General features: G+C 37.5%; 1 pseudogene; it reads left to right on the top strand.

Moving 5' to 3' along the window:
* Nucleotides 1-874: 874 nt before the first annotated feature.
* LOC125811385 (putative late blight resistance protein homolog R1A-3) lies at nt 875-4554 on the top strand (annotated as a pseudogene).
* The last annotated feature ends 6823 nt before the right edge of the window (nt 4555-11377 follow it).

The following is an 11377-nucleotide window of genomic DNA, read 5'->3' as shown; positions in this document are numbered from 1 at the left end:
ATCTTGTTCATAATGCATAAAAGCTCATAAATAATAGTTCATTTAATGTGCATTATAATGCAAAACTCTTGAAGTTCATAATTTGAAATCATGTAAATGGTGTCATAAATCATAAAGCTCATACAATCACAGTTCATGCCTTTTGAAATCTCAGGGTGAAAACGAATATATTCTAGGAATAAGAATACCATAGAGAACGGATGATATCATAGAGATTCATGAGTTCATAAAGATTCGCCATGAGCAAGACATAGAATTTCATGCTTAAACACTGAAGAGAAACGTAGACACGAATTACGTATAGTGGGGAGGAACAAGGATGTTTCCATAGAGATATACTTACTTACCTTGAACTTCTCCAGTGAAAATCCTAACGTTCAAGAAGAATCCCGAAAGTTCATTCTTGAACCTTGAGATGAGTTCTCTTAGAAACCATAGGTATTGATGGTAGATTCGTTCTATGAATACCTGAGCATATGTTAGAATCACTATGAAATCATAAGAGTGTGTTTACCTTGATGTGGAAGGAAGTATAATTTCTTTGATAGATGATCGGTCTTGAACTCTTGATCAAAATCAAGTTTTGAATCCTAGAATTGAGTTTTTGGTTTCCTTAGAGATAGGAGGAGGATTTGATGTTAGAATCTTGTACGGAATTTGTGATTAATGATTAAGAAGGTTTAAAAACAATTTTGAGATACATAGGAGGAACACACCTTGCCGTTGGAGGTAGAGGAAATCGAGGAGATAAATTGAGAGAAAAAATGCTGGTGCTGTGAATCTATAAAAGAGATAAAATAAAATATTTCATGGTAGATATGTTTGCTATGAAAATTTGATATAACATTTGGTCATTTGGCAGTTGTCATTTTCTGCTATTCGCAAGGATGTTGTCGATGTTCTGGATTTCATGGAGATGTTAAAGAATGAAGAAGATCAAAAAGCTGGCGTTGTGAATCTAATTGAAAAACTGCAATTGGAGCTGGCATTTATTTGTACATACGTCCAGCTACCTCATTCCGTATTGGAAGAGTTTGAAGATATAATGACTGGAAAAAGACAAGAGGTTGAGAATCTTTTTCAATCAATTTTGTGTGATGTTGAGCCCAACGTGGGGATTAAATACGACATCCATCATGTCGTTACTCGCCTCAGGGATAATCTTGATTATTTTATCAGCTCACAGCATCATTCTAAATCAAGTGCTACCATGACTGACGAGCAGTTGAACTTCCTCTTCTTGAATCTCCATCATCTATCTAAGTATGAGATTCTTCAGAATGTATGTGGCAACATAAAAGAATTCCACGGGTTGATAGTGAATGGCTGCGTTGAGCACGAGATTGTTGAATATGTCTTACCTCAGTTTCAACGTATGGCTGAGAGAGTTGGACACTTCCTTTGGGATGAACTAATTAGTGATCAAGACTCTAGTCTTCAAGCTAGCTCATCTATATTTGAAGATTATTCCAATTGAACTAGAGGTGATGCACATATGTTTTACAAATTTGAAAGGTTCAACTTCAGCAGCAGTTGAACTCTTCATTGAGAAGCTCCTGGAGATCATTCCGGATATTCTTAGAGAATATCTGACTCATCTTCTCGAGCACATGGTAAATGTTACTACCGCCAGTACTTCAGGGGCTCGAAACATTCACGTCATGATGGAGTTCCTGTTGATTATTCTTACTGACATGCCTACGGACTTTATTCATCATGACAAATTATTTGATCTCTTGGCACGTGTTGGGGAACTTACCAGGGAGGTATCGACTCTTGTTCAAGACTTAGAAGAGAAATCAAGGAACAAAGTGAGTACCAATGAAACAAATTGTGCAACTCTAGACTTGCTGGAAAAAATTGCACTCCTCAAGGCAGATCTTAAACATGTTTACTTAAAAGCGCCAAACATGTCTCAACTTCGCTTTCCTATCAGTGATGGACTGCTCTTCATGCATGTTCTACTCAGACACTTAAATGATTTGTTCGATTCCAATGCTTATTCAATTGCTTTGATAAAAGAAGAAATTGAACTGGTGAAAGAAGACCTAAAATTCCTACGATCCTTCTTGATTGGCGTTGAGCAAGAATTATATAAAGATCTTTAGACACGTGTTTTAGATGTGGCATATGAGGCAAAAGATGTCATTGATTCAATTATTGTAAGAGATAATGGTCTCTTACATCTTATTTTCTCACTTCCCATTACCATAACTAAGATCAAGCTTATCATATAAGATGTCTCCCATTTACTTGAAAAGGTTCCAAAGAACAGGAGCCTCATTGTTGTAAACTCTCCCGAGAAGTCAGTTGAGAGAAATTCATTGACAGCTGGTAAAATAATTGTCGGTTTTAAGGAGGAGACACACATGATAATTAGGAAGCTCACTAGCGGACCGGCAGATCTAGATGTCATTTCGATCGCTGGTATGCCAGGTTCGGGTAAAACTACTTTGGCATTCAAAGTATGCAATGATAAATCAGTTTCTAGTCATTTCGACATTCGTGTGTGGTGCACAGTCGGCCATGAGTATGATGAGAAGAAGTTGTTGCATAAAATTTTGAATCAAGTTACTGGCCCAGATTTGAAGTTCAGTGAAGATACTGATGTTGCTGATATGCTACAGAGACAACTGTTTGGAAAGAGGTACCTAATTGTGTTAGATGATGTGTGGGATAATACTACGTGGGATGAATTAACAAAACCTTTTCCAGAATTTGAGAAAAGAAGTAGAATTATATTGACGACTCGAGAAAAGAAAGTGGCTTTGCATGGAAAGCGCAACACTGATCCTATTAACCTTCGATTGCTAAGACCAGAAGAAAGTTGGGAGTTATTAGAGAAAAGGGCATTTGGAAAAGAGAGTTGCCCTGATGAACTATTTGATGTTGGAAAAGAAATAGCCGAAAATTGTAAAGGGCTTCCTTTGGTGGCTGATCTGATTGCTGGAGTCATTGCAGGTTTGGAAAAGAAAATGACTGTGTGGCTTGAAGTTCGAAATGATTTGAATTCCTTTATTTTGAACAGTGAAGTGGAAGTGCTGAAGGTTATTGGATTAAGTTATGAACATTTACCAGATCACGTAAAGCCATCCTTTCTTTACCTTGCAAGTTTCCCAAAGGCCGATGAAATTCCAATCTATTTTTTGAAAGAAGTATGGTGTGCTGAAGGATTTGTGGAACATACAGAGATGAAGAGTGTGGAAGAAGTGATGGATGTTTATTTGGATAATTTAATTTCCAGTAGCTTGGTTATTGCTTTAAATGACATAGGTGATGACCCGTCTTGTCGACTTCATGATCTTGAGCATGACTTTTGTTTGATAAAAGCAAGAAAAGAGAAGTTGTTTGATGTGATAAGTTCAAGTGCTCCACCATCTTCTTCAGATTTGATGGCAAGTATAGTGTCCATTGATTATCGCAGCGAGCTATTTGGGCTTAACAATTTTGTCCTGTTCAGTTAAAAAAAGGAAAGGCATTTTGGTAAACACCTCTATTCTTTGCTGATAACCGGAGAGAAGCTGGACGACAGTCTTTCTGATATATGTCACATAAGACACTTGAGGCTTCTTAGAATGTTATTCCTGAATGAATCTTTTATAATGGTGAAAGGTCCTTTGCTGAATGAAATATGCATGTTGAATCATTTGAGGTTCTTAAACATTTGGACAAATGTTAATTCTCTGCCTTCGTCTTTCTCAGACCTCAGGAATCTAGAAATGCTGTCGTTGAATAACATAGGACCAATCTTGGTACTATTACCGAGAATTTGGGATCTTGTAAAGTTGCGAGCGCTGTTCATTAGTGCTTGTTCTTTCATTGATTTGGATACAGATGAACCATTTCTGATAGTGGAGGACTCAAAGTTAGAGAAGTTGAGAGTATTAGGGACAGTCGTGCTTTCCTATTCAAAAGACACCGAGGATATTTTCAAAAGGCTTCCCAATCTTCAACATCTTATATTTGTTCTCAAGGAATCATGGGATTTTTCAAAAGAGCGATATTGGTTCCCGAAATTGGAAATGCTAGATGAACTAGAACTCCTCAATGTAATGTTTGAAAGTTCAAATTCAAATGACAGTGGACCCTCTACAGCAACATATTGGTCCTGGGATTTTCACTTCCCTTCGAATTTGAAAAAAATTGGGGTTGCATGACTTTCCTCTGACATCCGATTCACTATCAACAATTGGGAGATTGCCCAACCTTGAAGAGCTGATCCTTGATGCCTCAATCATCCAGGGGGGAGAATGGAACATGGGGGAGGAAGACACCTTTGAGAATCTCAAATTTTTGAAGTTGGAACAAGTAACTCTTGCTATGTGGGATGTTGGAGAGGAATCCTTTCCCGTGCTTGAGAAATTAGAACTGTGGGGATGTCATAAGCTTATGGAGATTCCACCTAGTGTCGGGGATATTTGTTCATTGAAAATTATCAAACTTGTAGAGAGCCCTCAACTTGAAGATTCCGCTATGAAGATTAAGGAATATATTGAAGATATGAGGGGAGGGGACGAGCTTCAGATCCTTGGCTTGAATAATATCCCATTATAGTACCATGTCGGAAAAGTCTTGAGCACTCTTACCGGGGGAAACTATGTGAGTACATACGAACTTATTACCTACTCTATTTCATTTTATGTGGTGGAGTTTTTATTAGCACCGATCGAGCTTGAGAAAGGAAGGAATACTTTTGGAATTTCTAGTCTTGACATTTATGTGGCTTTAAAAACATATCATTAAAATGAGAAGTTCAAAATTAAATTGTTTCAAACATATAAAGACGTCATTCTTTTTTACATACTTGAAGAAAAAAGAGTAACTTCTCCTTTTTCCGATTACTTTGACCAGTGTAATTTTCTTTGCAGATCGCATGTAAAGAAGATGGCTACTATCCCTTTGCCGATACATTCGCTTTAGAGGCTAAAGATAAATCCTCAGACATGTTGCATTCTCCCAGGTTTTCTTTTATTATGTTGTGGTGATGAATAAGTGATGGAGGTGTATTGCTATTGTTATGAGAGAATTTTTGTTCAATTTCCTCCCTTCATTTTGTGTGCCTACTTATGTATTACAAGACTTGTCCTTTCATATTGTTCTTGTTGTAGTGCTTGAATTGTTTGCATATAATGTGTTAAAAACAAGTACTCTAGTTATGTATTCCAAGTAGGCATAATACATAAAAATGCCCTTTAACTTGACCTCAACTGACATCTATGCCCTCCAACTTTGGGTGTGTACAAGTAGAAACTTATACTTGTATATAATTGAACAAAGTAGACATACATGTCCTATATAGCGTTCTACATGACAATTCTCCATCCTACATGACGTCCTACATGTATTATGTCACGTAGGACATGTGTGTCTATTTGTTCAACTTTATATGTACAAGTTTAAGTGTCTACTTATGCATATCCAAAGTTGGAGGGAATAAATGCTAGATGAGGCCAAATTAAAGGGCACGTTTATGTATTGTCTTCCAAGTACTCTTCTCTTCTTTGGCGTGGCGTGAATTGTTTGCATATCATATCTAATCAAGAAATGAACTTGAGGGGATGTACTTGCTAGTTATTTGAAGGGATGAGGAAAGTTGTAGGTTTTGTTTAGCCTCAGATGTTGAATTTGAACCCAAAAGGGCAAAAAATATCTAACGTTTATTGGGGCTTTAAACACAAATAAAATGTTGGTTTATTGATGAAAGACACAATGAAGGAAAACATACGAATATGTATGTGTAGTCCAAGGATATAGTAATTATAAGCATGAATTGAGATAAAGTGAAATATCAAATTATCAATTGGTTAGTGTGACTTAAGTCTTAGTGCCTTAATGATGACACTGAAGCGCCTGTTAAGTGGGGTGAAGTGCTCAACATGATTTGGGCTGCTCTTTAAGGATTAAGCTCTCCGTTAACAACACAACTGAACCCTTTAACTCAATGTGCACAACTTTAGAAATTGTTATTTATCTCTTTTAGTTCATTCCTCTGTTTTCTATTAGATTGTATCTGACTTTAGAATCAAACCAAAATCTGAAACTAGGTAATTTTTTTAATTTAACTTGTATATTATATAGGTGATGGTGCAAGAAAATCATAAATAGGGATTAAAATGGGGCCGGGCGGATGCAGGGCGGGGTGGATTTAAGGCTATGCGGGGTGGGGCGGGTTTAAGGTTGTGCCGGGAGGGTTGAAGTGGATTTTTTAAAACTAATGCGGGGAGGGGGAGGGTTGCGGGTATATTTTATGTGGTTCAAACTTAATTTTAACTTTTTACATTAAGAGTGATAGAGCATTCTTTATTAAGATAATTTCTTTAAAACTACTAAAATATTAAAGATAGTAAATGAAAATGATTCAATAAAAAATACAATTTCTTACATGTTTCCCAATTGACCTCTAAAAATTAATTTTTTAAGTCAATATCCTATTGAATTAATACAACTTGATGAGAAAATTAATTTATTTTATGAATTTTATTTTTAGTATCAAACTTAGCTAGAAAAAGAAAAGATTAAAAAGTTATGCGGGCGGGTCCAGTGGCGGAGCCAAGACCTCCGTGAAGGGGGTTTGAAGTATAAAGTAGTAAGCTCGTAAAAATTACAAGATGAAAAACTGAGCGAGACGGAAAAGGAAAATATTAATTTTAACCCGCTAAATTTAACTTGTCTTGTCATGCTGCGTTTAAGTTCTTCCTACTTTTATCTTGCTCCACAAAGGACCGACTTCAGTCAACATTCTAGGTAAATGGACTCGGATGAGATTTTCGTCAGCACTATTAGTTTCAGAACATCAAGTTTGCTCTAGTGGTGTGGTTTGCTAGAGTCCCGAGACTTTTAGGTTGCAATTTGGATGTGGAGGCGAAAGTTATGTTTTAGGCTGAAAGGGGTGGCGAGGGGGTATTTGTCACGCCCCGAGCCTACACCCTGGACGTGACCGACACTCGAAGACCATTGCTGGCCCCAAGCGAACCCTTGGCCTGACTTACTTAACTCAGCGGAAGATTTAACTCAACAACATAAACTCAAGTAATAGTTTAAATGATAACATCTTAGCCAAAATGACAACTTATGTCTCAAAACAAAGTATCTGCAAATACATAGATGAGAGACTCAAAACTAACTGTCTAACTGTCCATGAAGCCTCTATAATACTGAGATGGATGTTGGGACAGACCCCACAACATCCTAATAAAGAAAACTAGGAAAGCGAAATAAAAGAGTCCTTCGGAATACAGGGTGGCTCACCACTGACTTTGGAGTGCTCAACTGGATCAACGGCGCGTTGGATGCTGATCCTGGTTACCTGCGTCTGCATCATAATAAGATGCAGGCCAACTGACATCAGTACATTGAATGTACGAGTATGCGAGTTGGAATGCTAAACCACAACTTAAGCTTGAAAGGTGTACAAAGGAACACTTACCTTGGCTCTGTTTAACTCATGAATAACTGAACTCAATATAAATCAATAAGACACATGCAGTATATATAAAGCTTGTAAAATAGTGTAAACAACTTAGTTTGTTAAAGATAAGCATTAACAAACTCAACTTTACTTATATATAAAAATAATATAACTTAGTGGGAGATTCTTTAACCGACAACCACCACTATGAGCCCTAGTGATGATACAACGTTTTACCTCACGTTGCCCAAGGACCATCCTATACCTTGCCTTGATATAGGACCTTACTTAACTTAGTGGATCCACTAGCTTAACTTACGTGATCTCTAAAAAGTATGACCCGTTAAATCCCATGTTGGCAACATGGTTCTTATGGAGATTTGAGTTAATATGAACTCGCATCCCCAATTCGGTGCTCAATACTACTCCCAAAATATACTTTAACTCATACGTGTTTTAAACACCTCTTTCTTTAGTTTGAGATAATTGCTCAAAGCTTAGCCCAAAGGCTCTTTTGGAATCGATGTTCCCTTTTTTTTTTGCTCAAATGTGAAAACATTTATAAACTTCTTTGGGAATACATAGTTCCCTAATAACTTTTGAGAAATGAACTCAACTCTTACTCTTTGCTTTACTTGGAACTTGAGCCTTAAAACGAAGTTAAAACGTTTAATAAAGACTCTTGAAAACTTTAAGAAACTTTTCTTTGACTTGCTTCTTAACTTCTAGACTTGAGTCTTAACTTCTTTGACTTTGATCTTAACTTTCCTTGAATTGGATTATGGATTGGGAAAAGGGTCAAAAATACCCGTCAACTTTGGTTTATTGTTTGACTATGCCCTCGCCGTTAAAATGAAGTTATTTTTACCCCTCCTGTTACTAATTTCACCAAATTAAAACCCCAAATTAAGCTCCGGCAATCCCCATTCATTTTCTCCGTTTTCCGACGAAACACCACCAAAAGAACCTCCAAACGACCACCTGAAACCACCACTCAAAACCCCCAAAAACCAAAAACAACATCAAGCAGAAAATTTAAGTAAAACATGCTAGAAAATTCCATTTTTCTTTTTCTCTATGAATGTTTACAAATGATACATCGCATTAGCTAATTAATTCCTATAAGTTGAATGACCATTGAGTTATTCAAAAAAAAGGTGTCTATCTTTCCCTCTGTATGTACTCTTTTCGTTCCAATATATATAAATAGATTTTTTTAAAAAAAATTAACAGATTGTCAGAGTTAAGTAAACAATAGCTATACTTGTACTATGAGGGGGAGAAAAAGAAGCATAGTGGAAGCTTTTTATGTGAATTAGTTTGTGGGGGAAAAAGGGGAAAAAAGTGTAATCAGTAGTAGGGGAGGGGAGTGATTGAGTATGCTCTACCTCAGCCTTGATTCTCGCCTGATTGTGTTGTTGATTTGATCTGTTAGCGGTGCTTCAGTTGTTTTTCGATGGGGTTTTGGTCGGGGTTTGGTTGATTAGTTGTTTGGAGGTCGGAGAACTAGTGGTCCGGTGGTCATTTGCTGGTTGTTTTAGCTTGGGTGATGGAGGTCTGGGTTCTGGTGGACTGAAGTGTGGTTTTACCACTGGATTTTGGCGTGGAGAGGGTGGTGTTTGAGAGCTGTTTCAGGGCTGTTTGAATGATTCCGACGGTGGGTGGTTTGCTTAATGTTGTTCCAGCTTGGAATTGGCCGGAAATGGAGAAGAAAGATCTTGTTGTCATCACTGGAAAGTAGAGGAAAATGGGTTTGTTGTTAATGTTTTCTGCTTGATGTCGTTTCTGGTTTTTGGGGGTTTTGAGTGGTGGTTTCAGGTGGTCGTTTGGAGGTTCTTTTGGTGGTGTTTCGCCGGAAAACGGAGAAAATGAATGGGGATTGCCGGAGCTTGATTTGGGGTTTTAATTTGGTATAAATGGGTCGGGTTCGGATTAAAAAGAGAAAAAATTGGGTTATTTAATTGAAATTGGATAATTTTAATTGATTTAGGTTTTCCATCCAATTGAGGGGTAAATTTGGTGAAATTAGTAACGGGAGGGGTAAAAATAACTTCATTTTAACGGCGAGGGCATAGTCAAACAATAAACCAAAGTTGACGGGTATTTTTGACCCTTTTCCCTTATGGATTCAAGGCTCATGATCTCATGTTTAGGGATGATATCATGATGTTTAGATGTACCTTAGAGTGTTGGAATCAACTTAGAAACATAGGTGCATTGCTAAGGAACAAGTACAAAAAGGTGGGGGACGAATGGGGAGAACTGGTGTCCTTGGCGCTCTGAGAGGCGCGGGGCGCCAGGCCCCAAACTTCAGAGAAGTCTGTGGGGCGCGCTGGTTGGCGCGGCGCCCCAGCCCCGTTGCCCAGGTTTTCTCGATTTTTCTTCTCCGTTTTCATCTCTAAACTCTCAAATCTTCCCTAGTTCTTTCCCCAAACACTTAGGATCAATTGTACCCTCAATACACAACTAATCTAACTCGAAAAACAGCCCGGAAACATGAATCAACTCTACCCCCAAGCATCAACAACTCAACCAACAAGAACTTAACGAATTTCAACAAAGTTCTTCAAGAACTCACTAACTTTTCATTCAATCAACAACCATTCTCTGAATAGAAATAAGTTGGGAGTGTGGGTGAACTAACCCATCATGAAAAGATCTCACATACCTTAATAGGGATCACCCCCGACGAATTCCACTCGCAAGCTTGGATGATCTTGGTGAATTCTTGCCTTCTTCTCCCGTTCTTTCTTTCTTTCTCTCTTCTCCAAGTCCTAAGCATAGTCTAATTTTTCAAAACTGAATTAAGTTCTGTTTTTACCCCAATAAATCCCTAAAACGAATTAGGAAATAAATTAGAGAAAAGACTACTTTGCCCTTCCCTAAATCCGGATTGGGACTTTCCTCAATCCAACAGCCCAACTTCCGAAAGGCATATCTCACTCATACGATGTCGAAATCGCGCAAACTCAGCGGCGTTGGAAAGATCTCTCCAAGGGATTTCCAACTATATCAACAACTGCTCCTAAATAATCCTGAACTAGGAGTTATGACTATTTGAAAATGGCCAAAACTCACTTTCTTAACTTAGACAAAATTTTCCAGATTTCCTTATTCTTTCCAAAATAATTATTTTCAGATTTTAAACTCTTTCTAGTTGTATCTAGGTGCGAGATGTTACAGTATTTTTGTCATAACAATCTTTATTTATGGAAATTCAACGATTTCATTGAGTCTGAAATGTCAATTTAGTGGGGTATAACATATATGATTTATTTTTATCGGGTCTCAAATAATTTTCAAGGGTCCATTCAGAGACTTTGAAAAATAGCAAAATATGTTTTGCTAATGCACACTTGTAGCGACGGAAAAATAAGCTTTAAGAGAAGGAAAATAGTTTTTAGTAACCAAATCGCTGAGTTATAACTCTCGAATTTAGCTTAGAAGTTCATTATTCAAAACACAATTTCTTGAGTTATAGGGCTTTGATTGAGCTGATTTCAGTTGCTACTTATTAAAAATTGTTGGGGATTCAAGTTAGGGTCATTGGGATAGCGTTATGGGCCCCTTTTGGAGGTAATTTCTTGTTCCCAAAACCTCTAGTTTCTCTTTAATGTTGATCATGGTATCTTTTCTGGCATGTTCTGTTTGAGGCAGTTCCTGAGCTTGAATTGTGTCCATTTTTTGGGCACACATTTATTGAGCTAATTAGGATACATTGGTAGAGTCAATTTTGGGATTCCAGTGCGGGTCGTACAAATGTATTTCTTACTCAATTTTGGACACATCTCCAAATATTGCAATTTTGGTGTCTAAACGTCCATATTGACGCTGTGATCGTGTTTTGGATAGAGTGGAAGTGATCAAAAGCTGATCAGAAGGGCAAAGCTCCACAATTATGATTTTGGAGCGTGCGGGAACTGCTTTGAGGTAGGCTACGACTTACATGACTTTAGATTGAGCTTGTGA

The sequence above is a fragment of the Solanum verrucosum genome, unplaced genomic scaffold, assembly GCF_900185275.1.
Source record: "Solanum verrucosum unplaced genomic scaffold, falcon-dt-bn FXZP01000293.1, whole genome shotgun sequence".
Classification (NCBI taxonomy): Eukaryota; Viridiplantae; Streptophyta; class Magnoliopsida; order Solanales; family Solanaceae; genus Solanum; species Solanum verrucosum.
The sequence above is the reverse complement of the archived record's forward strand: the minus strand, read 5'-3'. Positions and strand labels throughout refer to the sequence as shown.